This window comes from Aotus nancymaae, unplaced genomic scaffold, assembly GCF_030222135.1.
Source record: "Aotus nancymaae isolate 86718 unplaced genomic scaffold, 86718_ANA_hifiasm-v0.15.2.pri h1tg000018l, whole genome shotgun sequence".
Lineage (NCBI taxonomy): Eukaryota > Metazoa > Chordata > Mammalia > Primates > Aotidae > Aotus > Aotus nancymaae.
In genome coordinates this window covers 17,219,446-17,238,627 of record NW_026988430.1, presented here as the reverse complement: position 1 = coordinate 17,238,627, position 19,182 = coordinate 17,219,446, and the positions used below count along the sequence as shown (strand labels likewise).

At 46.1% G+C, this 19,182-nt stretch overlaps 1 protein-coding gene across 1 annotated transcript in view; it reads left to right on the top strand.

The window, feature by feature from the left end:
• The window catches only part of NTN1 (netrin 1), a 218,001-nt gene that overhangs the window by 34,040 nt on the left and 164,779 nt on the right, over positions 1-19,182 (top strand). The window lies entirely within an intron of this gene.

Genomic DNA, 19,182 nt, shown 5'->3' with positions numbered 1-19,182 from the left:
TTCTCACAGGCTCTCCTTGGCAGGCCACTTAAAGTTACACCAACTTCAAACAAAAAGGGTTTGCAGACACAAAGGAAGGCTCAACCTGGCCAGTGCCAGGCCTGGCTTGATATTTGAGTTCAGAAATCCAACCCCTTGGAGCTCACAGACAGGCCCCATCATCCCGGTAAACACTCCAGGAATGCCAAGAACCTGCCTTAGAGCTCCCCTCCCGGGCTTTGCTGACCTTGGGTCCAGATTCATTAGAGGTACATAAGAGCCAGTGCTCCCAGAGGGGAGACGGTCAGCAGGCCCAAGGGTGGGGTTCCCTGTACCTGTCTTCAATTCCAACCCCTCCCCACGTTGCGGTACATGGGTGTATTTGCTGGGGTGGTTTTCTTAACTGATTATTTTTCCTCCAGCTTTATTGAGGTATAATTGAACAATGATTGTACATATTTACAATATATAATGTGGAGTTTTGCTATGCATATGCATTGTGAAATGATGACCACAATTAAGGTAATTAATACAGCCATCACCTCACAGTTATTTTTTTAAGCAAGAACATTTAAGATCTACTCTCAGTAATTTTGAAGTATACAATACATTCTTGTTATAGTCACTGTACTGTACAATAGATCTTTCTTTCTTTTTGTGACCGAGTTTGCTTTTGTTGCCTAGTCTGGAGTGCAATGGCACAATCTCAGCTCACCACAACCTCCGCCTCCTGGGTTCAAACGATTCTCCTGCCTCTGCCTACCGAGTAGCTGGGATTACAGGCATGTGCCACCATGCCCAGCTAATTTTGTATTTTTAGTAGACACAAGGTCTCTCCATTTTGCTCAGGCTGGTCTCAAACTCCTGACCTCATGATCTGCCCGCCTTGTCTCCCAAAGTGTTGGGGTTACAGGCATGAGCCACCGCTCCTGGCCAGTCTGTGTTTTTACATAAGCCCCTCATGTTCTGCCAGTTGGATCTCCCACGTGACTAAAGACACATTTGTAAGAGGGCGAGTCAGAGTTAAGGGCATAATCATTGAGCATTGGAATTATGGAGTGCATTTTAAATGTGCTTTCTCTATGACCCTGGCAATTCCACCTCTCAGTACCCACCCTAGAAAAACACACACGGGCACAAAAAGGCATGTAAGAGTGTGTTTGTCCCAGACTTGTTGGTAATAGATAGATACATCAGCCGGGTTTGGTGGCTCATGCCTGTAATCCCAGCACTTTGGAAAGCCAAGGTGGGCGGATCACCTGAGGTCAGGAGTTCTAGACCAGCCTGACCAACATGGTGAAACCCTGTCCTACCAAAAATACAAAATTAGCTGGGCATGGTGGTACATGCCTGTAAATCCAGCTACTCAGAGGCTGAGGCAGGTAAATCACTTGAACCTGGGAGGTGGAGATTGCAGATAGCTGAAATTGAGTCATTGCACTCCAGCCTGGGCAATAAGAGCAAAACTCTGTCTCAAAAAAAAAAAAATAGATACATCAGTCAATCACCAATAAGTCTGAAACAAACACACTTGCACATACATATGAGAGAGAAGGAGAAAGAAACCTTAATGTCTACCAATAATGGTTATACACTAAATCAGTGTATTCACACTTTAGAATATAATACTGCAGGTAGAAATATAAGTCTAGAGCTGGGTGTAGTGGTGCATAACAGTAGTCCCAGCTATGCAGGAGCCTGAGACAGGAAGATTGCTTGAGCCCAGGAGTTCAAGGCCAGTCTGGGCAACATAGCAAGACCCTGTCTCTAAGACAAATAAGCACAAACACGTAAACCCATTTATGTGCTCATAGACAGGACTCCATGATATACAGAGTATGGTACCACTTGTGTATCCAAACAAAATCCTACCTAATCCATAACTGACACAGAGTCCCTGGGCAGAGGGGCTACATCCTTACCACCTCTCTATCCCTGTGGCAGCTCTGGCCTCTCGATTGCTGCTTCTGAAATAGCATTGGTTTCAGGGAATTGATGACTTAACTCGACTTTGCTGTTAGTATGTGGATTAAGAACCAGGCCCAAAGTTGATTCTTTCTCATTGTTGAACTTGGATGACGATGTAATTGGCAGCCAGTAGACCATGGGCCAAATTCTGTCTGTTGCCTGTTTCTGTAAATAAACTCTTATTGGAACACAGCCACGCCCATTTGTTTATGTATTGTCTGTGGCTGCTTTCCATACAACAGCAGGATTGAGTCGTTGCAACAGAGATCACGTGGCCCACAAAGCCTAAAATACTTATTATCTGGTGCTTTACAGAAAAATCTGTTGACCCTTCTCTTAAGCCTTCCTCCTAGACCCACTCAATTTCTTCAAATACTGGGGGAAATGGAAAGGAATTAGCCCTTCCTGCTGCTGCTGTGTTACTCAGGGGGTTTGGGAGAGCTGTTGTAAAAGCCCTGGACTCATTATTACTTAATTAGAAATTAATCAGTTAAGAAAATCCCTTTCCTCTCCAACACACAAGTAAGTCCTGCAGCAGAAGTTGTATCTAAAACAGGTCCTCTGTGGACATTGCTATAGAACTTCTGAAAATGAGTACTTCCCCCACTCCCTCCCACCTCCAGCAGATTCGGATTCCCTGGAGGACAAGGACTCCGACACTTATCTTTGTGTCCTCAGGGACTAGCAGGATGCTGGCACATTGCAGATGCTTAATACATATACAGCAGATAAATACATCAATGAAAAATATGAAAAAAGAGACAGCCACTTTCAGGTTCTTGCTTTCGGGGCAGCCTATTTAGAGAGCATGAATAAGAAATGAAGGAAATTTTTTAACCCAAATGAAATGAGCAGTTGTATGAAGGGCCAGCAAATGGCTCATGGGACTGGTGGTTTCACGGGTGAAAAGGGAGTGTCTTGCGCCACCCTTAACTGAGGGCTCATGAAGGTGGGCCATGCCTCAGCCCCACCAGGTCAGGCTCATAGTCCTCGTCACTCAAGGACTTGTGCTTTAGGGCTGCGTGATCACTTTTCCCAAGGACTGGTGGTCTTATGTTTGCTTTGGCAGGGATCCCTGCTGGGTGCCTGACATCTGATTTTTTTAGGCTGTGATAGTAAATGCGAGGCTACCATGAAAAAGGAGACTCTAGCCTGATGGGAACGAAGGGCAGACAGTGAACACGATTCTCTCTCCCAGAGAAAGAACCTAGCAACTAGGTTAGCATTTCCAGAAGGCTTTTTGTCTGATTCACAAGCTAATTTCAGCAGCAGGGTGATTATCTAGAACAATGTGCCACACAGAGTGGATCCCCGACGAGCCGAGATGTTAACTTCAGGAGGAATCATTTATTCAGGCCTGCCTGAGGCTTGGAAACACGAGAGCCCGCCTTGTAAGGAGCCGCCTGCCCAGGTTGGCCCGACCTGCCTCTCGGGGGAATTGGCTTCTACTTTCTCTTTGAACAAGGATGGAGGGTGAATGGAAGGCGGGGCGGTGAGGGAAGGATTAAACCCCCCTGTTTGCTCTATAATGGGGATATTCATCTTGCCTTGTAGAGGGAGGTCTTTTATTGGAATGAAAAAGTTTCCCCCATGTAGTATCCATGAAAAGGTGCCCTTATGAGGCAGAGAGAAGGGAGGAGGGAGAGAAATCGTTCAGAACAAGAGTGGGAGAATGAGAAGACATGCTAAATATCTGAAATGAGAGAGCACCGTGAGTTTGGCGAGCTCGCAGGGAGATTACGCCAAGTGGCAGGGGTGTTGAAGGGCTGCGTTTCAGCCTGAGCCTTTCGGTGGGCCCGGAGCCGGAGTCCGTCCATCAGGAACACAAGCCCCCAGCCGGGCAGCACAACGAGAGCTTTGGGATGCTAATGGCCCTTTAGGAATGCTAAATGGAGCATTTCTGTCTCAACAAAGGAGCAAAATGAGGGGAGAATGGAATTTTAGTTTTGAAGTTTCCTTAGGGGAGGGCTAAACAATGGCGGTTTAAATGGACAGTGTAAAAGTTTTATCTGCGTTATGAAAAAGAGGAATAGGGTACACATGCCCTCTTGGCAGCTTCTCGGTTGGGTTAAATGGCGAACAGAGCGGCTCAGTAGAGGCTGGACTGGAATTTGCTGGGTTTCAGCCTTTCTGAGCACAGGGCAACAGTGTCGATTTGAGGACTGCTGTGTGGATCCCATCTGATGGGAGACACTACTGCACATCTTGCTGCAGTCATTCATGCACTCATTCATTCAGTCTATTCATTCACTTATTCATTCTCCCATTCATTCATAACTCATCTGTTCACTCACTCAAACAACAACTGATTATTGAAGACCCACTGGATCCAGGCAGAGTGCTAACCACTGCCTCCACCACCATGGACAGGCCATGTCTGCTCTCATGAAGCTGATGGTCTGTTGGGGTTGAACAGCAGAAGTAAAAGAAATAAGTGATGGGAGCTAATACCAGGTAGTGATTGGAGGATAGCTTTTAGACAAGGTACCAGGTGAGGCCTCTCTGAGGAGGGGCCATTTGACCTGAGACCTGAATGAGAAGTAGCCAGCCTTGTGGAGATTGGAGGTGAGACCATTTCAGGTCAAGAGAAGAAGTGGGGAGGTCCTGGTGCAGGAAAGGGCTTGTCACATTTGAGCAACAGAGAAAGGGCAGTGGGGAGGAAGGTGGGGAGAGGAGAGGAAGGCAGGAAGGATGCCATCTTGATGGGAAGGCAGCCATCTTTTTTTTTTTTTTTTTTTTGAGACAGGGTCTCACTCTGTAGCCCACACTAGAACTCAGTCATGGCTCACTGCAGCCTCAGTCTCCCAGAATCAGGTGATGCTACCGCCTCAGCCTCCTGAGTAGCTGGGACTACAAGGTGTGCACCACTACACCTGGCTAATTTTGAGGAGTTTTTTGTTTTGCTTTGTTTTGTTTATTTGAGATGGAGTTTTGCTCTTATTGCCCAGGCTGGAGTGCTATGATGTGATCTCTGCTCACTGCAACATTCACCTCCGGGGTTCAAGGGATTCTCCTGCCTCAGCCTCCCGAGTAGCAGGGATTACAGGCATGCACCACTATGCCTGGCTAATTTTTGTATTTTTAGTGGAGACAGAGTTTCACCATGTTGGTCAGGCTGATCTCAAACTCCTGACCTCAAGTGATCCTCCTGCCTCGGCCTCCCAAAGTGTTGGGATTATAGGTGTGAGCCACTGCGCCCGGCTGAGCGCCACCATCTTGATGGTCTTGATGGGGAGCTGCCATCTTGTGGGCATGGTGAGGTGTTAGATTTAATTTTGAGGTCTCTGGGAAGCCATGGGAGAATTTTAGGTAGGATGGTGATCTTTCTGTTTGTTGGTGGCTAATGGGTACAAAGCAGAAGCAGGGAAGGGCCTTGGGCTGAACAGTCTTGAGTTAGAGACCACCAAATAGGTCTGGCCCAACAGCTCTGACCCAGCAGCTGGTCAGCCTCAGGTAGAGTGTGTGGTGTGCCGAGTGATGGCCCGGGGCATTTGGGGTCGAGGAAGGGTGCTCTTGTGATGTGAGCATCATCCAGAATGAGGCCACAGCCCAGCTCACTGGAAATGTGCCCTAGAGTGTGATGTCCTGGGGTGTGATGTGAGCAATTAACCCAGGCTCCGAGTAGAGTCCAGACGCAGGAGTTCCACCCCGTGAGATGTGGCGACGACTCTTTGAAGGAAGAACTGATGGGGCGTGGGATTGGTCCGGCATCAAGGATGAAGAGATGCTGGAGAGATGAGATAGTAAAGACAGTGCCTTCCATGCCTGTGTGCTTGCTGTGTGCCCCGTCTCCTCCCTTCAACAGAGGCCCTTCTGTGATGTTATAAGGGCAGGTACTTGTGATTTTTCTCCATGCAAAATCTTATGTGAAAACTCATCAGGGAAAACAGGCAAAACTCGGGCTGCTCTGGCTGAAGAAGGTGATGTCAAGGTGGGAGCCGGCGTGTACTCCTTTCACCTCCCACCGTGCAGAGCCCTGTCCTTGTCTCTTTGCCTCCCACTTTACCCCCAGCATGACCAAAGGACCCCTGTGGTCCCCAGGGATGCAGTTCATCAAGAGAGGCCTGGGACCAACATGGATGACCTTATTTTTGCTCCCACTGAATGTGCTATATAAACAACAGGCAATCAGAGTATGTTGGCTGAAATAATTTCATCGCTTAATCCTCAATTTTACGTGTGACTGGTTGATTGCACACAGATCCCATGACCCTAGAGTCTGTTTCCCAGTGATTGCCCAGGCTTATCACTGTCTTGTTTGCTTTCGGCTCTTCCCCGTGCTTTGCTTTACAGGAGCAGTTATGTGACCTGCGTGCCTCTTGGTGACCTCCTTTTCACCCTGGTCAACACTCCTTCATCTCCCTGTTTTCATTGATTTCTCAGGTATTTTCCATTCTGTAATACTTTGGCTCCTGTTTCTTCCTTGTTTTTATGTAATTCATCTGCTGCTTGCTGTTTACAAAACGTCTCTTTTTTTTTTGAGACGGAGTTTTTGCTCTTGTTGCCCAGAATGGAGTGCAATGACGTGATCTCAGCTCACTGCAGCCTCTGCCTCCTGGGTTCAAGAGATTCTCCTGCCTCAGCCTCCCGAGTAGCTGGGATTGCAGGCATGCACCACCACGCCTGGCTAATTTTGTGTTTTTAGTAGAGACGAGGTTTCTCCATGTTGGTCAGGCTGGTCTTGAACTCCTGACCTCAGGTGATCCACCCGCCTTGGCCTCCCAAAGTGCAGGAATTACAGGTGTGAACCACTGCACTGGGCCAAAAGACACCTCATTTAAACCATCAGGCAGAAAGGCGGGATTGCTTCCTTACTGCAAAGCTGGCCTCATGATCAGGTTTCATGTAAGGACATTTTCCAGAAAATAACATGTGGCTCCTTTAAGTGCAACACTTTTAATTTCATGGGAATATTTTTATAGGTCAAATATTATAGACTAATTTGGCCAGGGAAAAACCTTGCCAATTTATTTTTAAAATTTTTAAATTTTCTCCCAGCATCTATTTATTTATTTTTGGAGACACAGTGTCACTCTGTCACCCAGGCTGGAGTGCAGTGGCAGGACCTTGGCTCACTGCAACCTCCACCTTCTGGGTTCAAGCAATTCTCCTGTCTCAACCTCCTGAGTAGCTGGGACTACAGGCGCCCACCACCATACCTGGCTAACTTTTGTATTTTTAGTAGAGACAGGGTTTCACCTCGTTGGTCAGGCTGGTCTCAAACTCCTGACCTCAGGTGATCCACCCACTTTGGCCTTCTAAAGTGCTGGGATTACAGGCGTGAGCCACCACGCCCAGCCTGACCATTTTTATTTTTTTGAGCCCCAGGTAACAAGAAGCTTGCCCCCACCTAGTGTTTGTCTTTAAGGAGTTCAAGGGAGCTGAACATGCGAGAGGCAGATGATAGAATGGTTAAGAGCAGACATTCTGGAGTCAGACTACTTAGGTTCTAATCCAGGCTCCACCACTTTCTGGTTGTGTGACTCTGAGCAAGTTCTATAATGTCTGTTTATCTCAGTGTCCTCCTTTGAATAATAGAGATAATGATAGTACCTGTCTCAGAGGGCTGTTATGGGCATTAAATAAGTTCATACATGTAAAGGGCATAGAACAGCACCTGGTAAGCAGTAAGCCCTTTATATTATCATTCAGGGTGATGACTACCTACTACATGGCCGGCACATGCTGAATCTTGGGTCTACCATGAAGGTTACTGAGGTGTGGTTCCTGCCTACAAATAACCATGGGGAAAATAGAGCAGGTACAGATTGAGGAACTTAGGTGTGTCCTCAGAAAACTGAACATAGAATCGCAGTGTGATCCAGCAATGCCACTCCTAGGTATTTACACTGAAAACAGGTATTTAGAACTGAAAACAGGTATTCAGCAAATACTTGTATGTGAATGCTCCTGGCAGCATTATTCACCATAGCTGAAAGGTGGAAACAACCCACATGTCTATCAACAGATGAATGAATAAACAAAATGTGGTATATCCATCCAATGTAATATCATTGAGCCATCAAAGGGAATGAAGTGCAACTTATGTGTGCTACAATATGAAGGAACCACAAAAACAGTATGCCAAGTGAAAGAAGCCAGGCATAAAAGGTCACATGTGATATGGTTACATTTATGTGAAATGTCCAGAAGAGGCAAAGCAGATTAGTGATTGCTAGGGGCTGGAGGAAGGGGAAATGGGGAGTGACTGTCTAATGAGTTATGGAGTTTCCTTTAGGGAAGATGAAAACATTTTGAAACTAGACAGAGGTGATGGTTGTACAACATTGTGAATGTACTAAATACCACCAGATTGTATATTTTAAATGATTCATTTTATGTTTTGTAAATTTCACCTCAGTTACAAAAAAAAAAAAAAAAAAAAAAGACCCTTGCAGATGGGAAGACTCAAGAGGGCAAGCCTAAACCACCAGGGCCATGTACGGCTGAGTGAGCATGTTTGGGAGCACTAGGGGCCAGGGAGGGGAGAGTCATGGTGGCAAAAATGGCACCTGTCAGAGGAAATTGCCCATACTGCATACAGGTTGTATGTGTGCAGATGTGAGTGTGCATATTTATGCAAAATACTAGCCATTATCATTAGAGTAGGATACATAAAGATAAATGTACAGTTGACCCTTGAACAACACAGGCTTGAACTTCAAGGACCCACTTATATATGGATTTTCTTCCTCCTCTGCTACCCCGAAGTCAGCAGAACCTACCCCTCCTCTTCCTCCTTCTCCTCCTCAGCCTACTCAGTGTGAAGATGACAAAGATGAAGGCCTTTATTATGATCCACTTACACTTAATGAATAGTAAATATATTTTCTCTTCCATATGGTTTTCTTCCTACTAGTTTCTTTTTTCTAACATGTTTTCTTGTATGAATATAGTATCTAAGACCAGGCGCCGTGGCTCATGCCTGTAATCCCAGCACTTTGGGAGGCAGATCACCTGAGGTCAGGAGTTTAAGACCAGCCTGACCAAAACGGAGAATCCCCATCTCTACTAAAAATACAAAAAATTAGGCTGGCGTGGTGGCACATTCCTATAATCCCAGCTGTTCAGGAGGCTGAGGCAGGAGAATTGTTTGAACCTGGGAGGCGGAGGCTGCAGTGAGCTGAGATCGCACCATTGTACTCCAGCCTGGGCAACAAGAGCAAAACTCCACCTCAAAAAAAAAAAAAATACGGTATCTAATACATAAAGCATATACAATATGTATTATTAACTTTATCTGTAAGGCTTCTGGTCAACAATAGGCTATTAGCAGCTAAGTTTTTGAGGAGTCAAAAGTTATATGTGGGTTTTTTACTGGGTGGGGTGTTGGTGTCCCTAACCCCTGTGTTGTTCAGGGGTCAACTGTGAATATGATAACAGAAGATAACCAGCAGTTGAGGATGGCCATGTTAACTGTCAAATGAATGGTATTAACATTGGGGTTCAGGGTGTACGCAGCAAACAGGATGGGGAGTCATAATATCTGTTTTGCCATCAGCCAGCTAGCTCTCAAGTGGAGTAAAAAGGAGTAGGCAACAAAGATTTAGTATGAAGGTATAATTTAAAAAGCATGAAGTTGAAAAAATTACTCAACCACAGTGACCTGGGTTGAATCACCTTAGGTTGTTTGCTTTGCACAGGTGAAAGATCATCATGTTCCTTTGTAGTGGTAGAACACGATGGTCTAACCAGCACAGCCCCACAGTTTCTAGGGAGGTAGAGAAGGCCTGGTGGAGGAGGAAGGGGAGGGCTCAGTTCCTTTCTAGAAAATAGAGGACTTGCGTGGCAGTGGAAAAACAGAGTGAGGAAGGTGGCTTTTAGGCAGGGGAGTGGAATGAGTGACCGTGGCCCAGAGGGCAAGGGTGGGTCTGACCTTTCTAGGGAACATGTGTCAATGAGACAGTCAGGCTGGAACCTTGGCTCCCCATGGGAACGTAAGAGGAGATGGAGCAGCGACTGGGTGTGGGCAAGATGGCGGCCAGGCTAAGGAAGGTGGGGCTTATCTAGGCAAGGGGTTGTCACATTTCAGCATGCTTCAGAGTCACAGATTACTGGGCCCTTCCCCAGAGATAGGTTCGGAGTGGGGCCGTAGGATTTGATATCTAACAAGTGCCCAGGTGATCTGCGATCCACATTTGGAGGACCATTGGTAGGCAGTGGGCCTCCAGTAGCAGTTTTTAGCAGGGGACAAGCCTGATGAAATGGCGTGAATGATGGTCACTGGACATGGCTTCACAGTCACTAATTAAATCAGGTGGTTGTGTTCCTGAATCAATCTTGCATCTCAGTAGAGTTTAGTGCCTGATGCTCAGACTGCCAACAAAAACCCTTTCAGGACATTGTTGCATTTTGATGACCACAGACTTCCTTGGAATGAAATGGTCCCAATTCCAAATGAGGGGTCATGGCCTAATAAAAGATTTTATTCCCCTTTCTGGGCTGGAGAAGCAATCCAGGAAAATGCTGTTTCTGTGCCTAAAGTGTTGGGATTTTCAGATTGTTTGAATGAGTTATAGAGACATGGAGCAGAATACTTGAACTTAGACCCTTTCTGCAAATGTCAGGCTGGATGATAATTGAGCCAGAATGTTGCTCAAGCTTTTTGACACATTTTTTGAGACCCCCCACCCAGTATTCCCATACAGAAATACAGCTTCTCCAGGTGTGCACTTAACACTCACTTCTTTGCAGCCGGGGAACCTTTAGCTAAGGAAAAAAAGCCCTCCTACCCTTGGTTTCAAAAGGTTTTGAAATGCTAATTCACAGCCATGAAGTTATTCTGACAGCCGGGAATGTTATTCAGGGCAATCAAGCACCTTGATTATTACAGAAGTGTGAAAGGTAAATTGCTGCTACCCAAGAAGTCACCCGGCTTTTCAAGAGAAAGCTTAGAGAAATAGCACATAAAATTATGTTCGGGGATTACATTTCATGTATCATGTGATGGGGTGCTCTGACACCCAGCTTATCTGCAGATGTCACAATGTCAGCTCATAGTAGAAATCTAACAGCATTTGCAAGCATTGTCTTTAAGTTAAAAAAATAATAATAATACAGGACAGGGACAGACATTTTCAGAATGTGTTGTATGCCTATCTAAAATCTGTAAGTACATCTTTTTGAACTTCTACGTTTCCTACTTTCCAGTGAGAAATCCTGCCCCAGAGATAAGACTATTTTTTCTTTTCTTTTCTTTTTTTTTTAAAAGGGAAGACTATTTTTTATTTATCCTGTAGTCTTTTATAGGTATTATCATTAATGACTTTTTTTTTTTTTTTTTTGAGACGGAGTTTCACTCTTGTTGCCCAGGCTGGAGTGCAATGGCGCGATCTTGGCTCACCACAACCTCCGCCTCCCGGGTTCAAGTGAATCTCCTGCCTTAGCCTCCTTAGTGTCTGGGATTACAGGCATGCGCCATCATGACCAGCTAATTTTTTGTGTTTTTAGTAGAGACAGGGTTTCATCATATTGGCCAGGCTGGTCTCGAACTCCTGACCTCAGGTGGTCCACCCACCTTAGCCTCCCAAAGTGCAGGGATTATAGGCCTGAGCCACCAAACCTGGCCCATTTATGACTTTTAAAGCTTTGCTTTGTATTTTGCCACAATAAGCACAAAATAGTGTTTCTCCGTGGTACAAGCTCAAAGTCAGGGTTCAGTCCATAACCCAAAAGTTCCACATCCAGCTATGAAAGAGGTAAAGGTGATTAGCAGAGCAGAGACTCTTTTTTAGCCAAGGCAGATGTATGCCTTGAGGAAGGAGCTGTTGTCACTACCAACCGCGTATGAGAATGAGGGGATCCATCTCAATCGCTTTTCCATATTGGGTTTTCCAGTATGATTTATTTATTTTTTCAGTTACTAAGTAAGACATACAAGCATCCTAATTGTAATGGTCTCTCTTTGATCACTGCTTATTCAAGTTCTAGTGGGTAGTTGTAGTTTATTGCACTCCTTGGATGAAGAGGAAAGAGGTTCTATTGTTTGTGGGTAAGTAGAAACCAAGCAAGCCATGGGGAGGAGAGTGAGTAGTTGTTTAGGGCTGTTTGCATATAAATCCTTGTATCCATTCATTCACCCATCCATGCTCTATCCATCCACCCACTTCCTGGCCAGCCTTCTCCTCCTCTAACTGACCTCCACTTCTAGGAGCTCGCCCCAGGGTTCTCTCCTCCCTTCCCTCTATACATTCTCTTTGTAAATGATTGCTGCCATTTTTATGGCTTTACATAAAGAAACGATGCCAAGCCTCTCCGTCTTACCTTACTGGCCCTGACTTCTCTTCTGAGCTTCGGACCCCACAGCTCCCCATTTCTGACCTCCACTTGGATGCCTCATAGCACCTCAAGCTGCTCAGGCTGGATTCCTAGGAGAGTTGTCCCAAATCTCTCTTTTTCTTTCACTCCCCATCCCCAATCAGTTCCTGAGGGTACCATCCCCTGAGCTACTCAGCATATTTCATGTCATCATTCACACATCATTCACACTGCCGAGTCATCATCCTGGACATGGATGGCTGTGGTAGCTCCTTACTTGTTTTCCTGCTTCCACTACTAGCTCCTCGGTTTGTCCATTTCCATACAGCAGCACTGTGATCTCTCTTTTTTTTTGGAGACAGGGTCTTGCTTTGTTACTGAGTTGGGAGTGCAATGGCACAATCATGACTCACTGCAGCCTTGACCTTGCAGCTCAAGCAGTCCTCCCACCTCAGCTGCCCAAGTAGCTGGCACTACAGTCGTGTACCACCACGCCCTGCTAATTTTATTTTAATTAATTATTTTATTTATTTTGGGACAGAGTCTTGCTCTGTTGCCTAGGCTGGAGTGCAGTGGCATGATCTTGGCTCACTGCAGCTTCCGCTTCCCAGGTTCAAGCAATTCTCGTGCCTCAGCCTCCAGAGTAGCTGGGATTACAGGTGTGCACCAACACATCTGGCTAAGTTTTGTATTTTTAGTAGAGACAGGGTTTTACTATGTTGACCAGGCTGGTCTCAAACTCCTGACCTCAGGTGATCTGCCCACCTCAACCTCCCAAAGTGCTAGGATTACAGGCGTGAGCCAGCATGCCCAGCCTAATTTTATTTTTTGTAGAGACAGGGTCTTGCTTTGTCACCCAGCTGGTCTTGATCTCCTAGGCTCAAGTGATCCTTCCTGCCTTGGCCTCCCAGAGTGCTGGAATGACAGATGTGAGCCACTGTGCCCGGCCTTGTGTGATCTTGTTAAAAAGCGACAGCCTTGCTGTAAACCCAGAGTGGCTCTGTCACACTGAGACACAAATTCCTTCCCTGCCTGTCTGCCCTCAGCCTGCCTCTCCAGGTGTCCTGTCCACACTGTGACCACATTGCCCTTCTGTTCTTCCCACTCCTCTCTCTTCTCTAAGCTGGTCCTTTCTCATCCCTCAGGTTTCGGCTCAAATGCCTTGCTCAGACAGGCTTTTCCTGACACCTGGTCTGAAGTAGTAACCCCACACACCCATATCACCACAGTCTCTGGTTTTCACAACCTAAAATGATCCTGTATTTGTCCACTCATTGAATGCCTATCTCCTGACACTGGACTGAGAACGCCACCAGGGCAAGCATTAAGTCTGCTTTGCGATGCTGTGTCCCAGTCTCCAGACCAGGCCTGGGTATAGCCCATGAGCTCAGTGAAACGGTAGCGGATCAAAGAAGGTGTGGATGACCCCAAGCAAGGCCCTCTGCTGGGCTCCGAGGCCTCTCAGACTGTGGACTGTGCTCAGGTGTTAGGCAAGTATGTAGAAACTTAATCACTTTACCATCTACTGATGGGTTCCAAGAAAAGAAGGCTTAATTTAAATAAATTATTATCATTAACAGAGTTGGCCATAAAATGAACAAAGCCCTCGTTTATCATTTTGCTAATCCTGGCTTCCCCGCTAGAAGATCTACCTTAAGCCAGAGATTACATCCACTCATGTGTCTGGAGAAAGTATAAAATATATGTACAATCAATACGGGTAGAGGAAAGCAGTGGCAATGGACACTCCAATGTCAATGTATTAAGAAGACATTAACAATATAGTTGAAATGCAATTATTGTTATTATTATTTATTTATTTATTTTGAGACAGAGTCTGGCTCTGTCGCCCAGGCTAGAGTGCAGTGGTATGATCTTGGCTCACTGCAACCTCTGCGTCCCAGGTTCAAGCAGTGCTCCTGCCTCAGCCTCCCGAGTAGCTGGAATTATTCTGTATATCTGCTATTGAATTTTCTACTTGATCTATACTAAAAGCAACCAACAGAAGCCTATGATGTCTTCATAATGTCTTTTTTATTTTTATTTTTTTGGAGACAGAGTCTTGATATATTGCTCAGGCTGGACTCAAACTCCTCAGCTCAAGTGACCCTCCTGCCTCAGCTTCCTGAGTAGCTGGGATTACAGGCACCCACCACCACACCCAGCTCATTTTTGTATTTTTAGTAGAGTTGGGAATTTACCATATTGGCCAGGCTGGTCTTGAACTCCTGAACTTGTGATCCACACATCTCAGCCTTCCAAAGTGCTGGGATTACAGGCATGAGCCGCCATGCCTGGCCAAAATGCAATTATGTATATTATTGTCAAGAAAATCACTGGTTGTATTAAAGATATCATAAGCCTGGGCATGGTGGTATGAGCCTGTAATCCCAGCTACTCAGGAAGCTGAGGCAGGAGGGTCACTTGAGCTGAGGAGTTTGAGTCCAGCCTGAGCAACATAGCAAGACTTTGTCTCCAAAAATATAAAAATGAAAAAGATATTCTGAAGACATCATAGGCTTCTGTTGGTTGCTTTTAGTATAGATCATGTAGAAAATTCAATAACAGATATAAATGGTGGAACTTAACCACGGATCATGTGAGTAAGCAATAAAAATGGCACACTGTGGCCGGGTACGGTGTCTCATGCCTTAAATCCGAGCACTTTGAGAGACCGAGGAGGGTGGAGCGCCTGAGGTCAGGAGTTCAAGACCAGCCTGGCCAACAGGGCGAAACCCTGTCTCAACTAAAAACACAATAATTAGCCGGGCGTGTTGGCACGTGCCTCTAATCCCACCTTCTTGGGAGGCTGAGGCAGGAGGATCACTTGAACCCAAGAGGTGAAGGTTGCAGTGAGCAGAGACTGCGCCATTGCCATTCCAGCCTGGGTGACAGAGCGACTCTGTCTAAAAAAAAAAAAAAAAAAAAAAAAGGGCACGTTGAGCCAGGCTCAGCATTTTGGGAAGCTGAGGCAGGCAGATCATATGAGGCCTGACCAACATTTCAAGACCCTGTCTCTGCAAAAAAAAAAAACACAAAAATTAGCCAGGCATGGTGGCACAAGCCTGTAATCCCAGCTATTTGAGGGGCTGAGGCAACGAGAATTGCTGGAACCCAGGAGGTGGAAGATGCTGTGAGCCCAGATAGTGCCACTGCACTCCAACCTGGGCGATAGAGCCAGACCCTTTCTCAAAAAAAAAAAAAAAAAAAAGCGTGTTGGTAGGGATGTGGGCATGATAATGCCTCCTAAGACTGTTAAATACAGCTTTGCGTGTGGAAGTTGAGCATGAAGCGGGCGTATGTGTTCGGGGTTTGGGAGGGAGCCATAGAAGGTAATAAATGTTTTGGATCTTTGTTTCTTTGAGCCTCCTGTTACAATAGGATTAACAGTTTTCACTGTATTAGATACAATTGTCAGTGGAATAAGGTACCTTTGATTTTTTATTTTTTAAGTTGGAGTCTCGTTCTGTTGCCCAGGCTGGAGTGCAGTGGCATGATCTCGGCTCACGGCAACCTCTGCCTCCTGAGTTCAAGCGATTCTCCTGCCCCAGCTTCCTGAGTAGCTGGGACTACAGGCATGTGCCACCATGTGTGGCTAATTTTTGTATTTTTAGTAGAGATGGGGTTTCACCATGTTGGTCAAGCTGGTCTTGAACTCCTGACCTCAAGTGATCCTCCCACCTTGGCCTCCCAAAGTGCTGGGATAACAGGCTTGAGTCATCACACCCGGTCCAATATATTTGACTTAAATGCACCTGGGATGCATTTATTCACACAGCCATCCACACAGCCACCGGAGCTGCCTTCCTTTATGACTCCCTTCTCCATCCCTGTCTCTTACAGAATTAATTCCAAATTCCTTTGCCGGGAATTTGAGGCCCTTCTTGGTCTGTCCCAACCCACTCAACTAACTCACTTCTTGAGTCGCCTCCCATGCCCCATCGTGTTTATGCTGTGCAAGCATCCTCAGGCCTGGATTGGGAGTTAGTTCTTCCAGGCATCTCTGCCTGTCTAGCCCCTCAACAGGTGACATGGGGTCACCTGGGCTCTGGGCTTTGGGGATGGGAGCTAGGTCCATCACTAGGCAGCCTGGATGCCCTGAGCTCAGGTGCTAAAAGCCTCTGGTGCAAACTCACACATTAGCCTCTGCCTCCACGGAATTCAGATTGTATCGAAGATACCATAAACTGGGCGTGCTGGTGTGCACCTGTAATCCCAGCTGAGGTGGGAGGATCAGTTGAGCTGAGGAGTTTGAGTACAGCCTGAGCAACATAGCACAGTCTCCAACCAGAGTGCCTTACGGCCTCCAGAATGTCTAACTCATCACAGACACTTAATAAATGTTCATTAGGTGAGTGAATAAACTACCAGGCTAGAAGAGGATTGTTGAGATTATAGAACTATCTCTTTGGTATGACTGGAGTCAGATAATGTTCATTTTTTTTTTTCTGAGACAGCGTCTTGCTTTGTCACCCAGGTTGGAGTACGGTGGCGCAATCACGGCTCACTGCAGCCTTGACCTCCCAAGTTCGAGCGATCCTCCCTTTTTAGCCTCTTAAGTAGCTATGACCAAAGGCATGTGCACCACAGCTGGCTATTTTTTTTTTTTTTTTGTAGAGACAGGGTCCTACTATGTTGCCTAGGCTGGTCTTGAACTCCTAGGCTCAAAGGATCCTCCTACCTTGGCTTCCCAAAGTGCTGGGATTACAGGTGTGAGCCACTGAGCCTGGCCAGATTATGTGTGTGTGTTTATGTGATTTTTTTTTTTGAGACGGCATTTTGTATTTTTAGTAGAGACAGGGTTTCTCCATGTTGGTCAGGCTGGTTTCAAACTTCTGACCTCAGGTGATCTACCCGCCTTGGCCTCCCAAAGTGCAGGGATTACAGGCGTGAGCCACCTCGCCTGACCTGATTTTTTTTTTAAAATAGGCCTTTTCTTATGTTAGATCGTTGGGAAGGAACAGGGTGTCATCCTCAAATTTCCAAAAGGGGCTCTAAGATGCAGGAGAGAGTGGCTGGTGCCTGGTGTCCACACCATATGGCAGCAGTACAGACTGACCCACAGCTCTCTCTTCCTGACTGGTGCCTTACACTTAACATGCACCCACCCTTCCATAAGTATAAGAATCAGCTCATCTGCTCTTCAAAGTATGGAGCTGAATTTTCCTATCCTTACAAAATAGGCTCTTAACTCCTAGCCTGGCTTCTTCCACCATTTGTGAAGACTTCAGTACCAGGAGCACCGTGTTGATGAATTTCACAATCCCATGGGGATAATAAACTGCTATAACACTTTTCCCAACTGTTAAATTGGAACCTTTTAGACACCAAGATCTCACTTCCCCTCCTAGGAATTTTCCTATTAAAACATTTTAAAGGTCTATTCAACTAGTTTATAGCTATGGGAATTAAAAAAAAAAGAGTGGAAATTAAGTTTTAGGGACATTTCTTTTTGGTCTTCTTAAAGGATCAGTTTAATTTCCACTTCATTGGCTTTTTGTTATTTCAAAGCAGAAGAGTGAACATTTTTTTCTCTCATATTTCGTAATGAGGAAACCCTTCACAGACCCTGTGTATAAACTATTTTGGTTTGACTATGGATTAATCACTTTCACTGTGTTAAAAACAAAATAATGAAGCCATGGAGGTTATTTCCTTTTCAAGAGGAGGCTGAGTTTTCTGAGCAGTGTTCTCCCTTAAACTTCTCCGAGTCTTCACCGTGGAGGCCTTGCCTTGCCTGGATTTTAGGGATTCTGCTTCTTGTCACCACCTGGGATTTGGGGACAGAAGGCCCCATAGGTGGGAGCAACTTGAAGTAAATGTGTGCAGTGCCCAAGGACAAGTGTGGCTGGGGCTTCCAGCTGCTCCTTAGGACAAGACTAGTGAGGTTGACCACATGTTAATAACGTGTTTGAAGTTTTCATCTCCTGTTTGTGATCTCAATCTGTTCTATCCTTGCCTGCCTGGTGAGGGTACCAAGACCCCATGGCACACCACAGGCCAAGTGAACCACCTGCGGCTCATCCTCCTGGGAAGAGTTTGGTGGGTAACCTGGATATCAGCGGGTAGCCTTCGGGAGAAAAGGGTGAGCTAGTCTGATAATGTTCCCGGCACATGGCTCGGGACTGATGGCTGGAGCACATACCCACCTTCTTCTTAGTAGGCTGTGTAGCCTAGTGGATTAAGAGGTTGGACCCTGCACCATACTGACTGGGTCCAAGCTCTAGTTCTACCACTTAGTAACTCTGTGACCTTGGGCAGATGTCTTAGGTGCACTGTGACTCAGTTTCTCTTTGCATCTATTATTATTGCCCCCTCATGTGATTGCCTTTAAATGAGTTAATTCAAGGGCTTAGACCAGTGTTTGGTTCAAAGCAAGTGCTCAGTGAATGTCAGCTATGAGCTTTCCCGGTGGAGCTCACTTCAGCCACTGGTGAGGACAACTCAGAAAATTTCATGCGTGCTTGCGTCTCCCCAGAAAGGAAATTATTTCACTCTTGTCCAAACTCTCTTTAGAGGTCATAGAGGCACAGGAGGTGACTGAGAGCAGTCATGGCTCTTTGAGCCTAAACACCTGAGACTGTGGAAAAGTGAAGCGTGATGAAAAGATGGAATTAGAAGCTCAGTCTCTTGCCCTCCTTGTCGGGTGTTGCTACCACTCATCTAAACTGCCACTGGTTTAGAACTCACTTTTTAGTCACATGTGCTTTGTGGAGCAAAGGCATCATTTTGTGGGAGATAGACCCACAGTTCGGTCTTCCCAAGACTTCTGGGGACTGTTTCAGATCGTCCCTGTGCTGCGTGCCCGCCACGTTGCTTCCACAGAGCCTGTCTGTGGTCCACAGCTTTCCCCATTCCCCACAGACCTCACTTCCTCCAACCTCTTGGAACTTTCCGGATTGAGAGAATGACCACAAACCACAAAGGCCGGAGCACTGAGGAGTCCAGCTCTTTTTCACCTCTGTCAGCGTCGGTGAG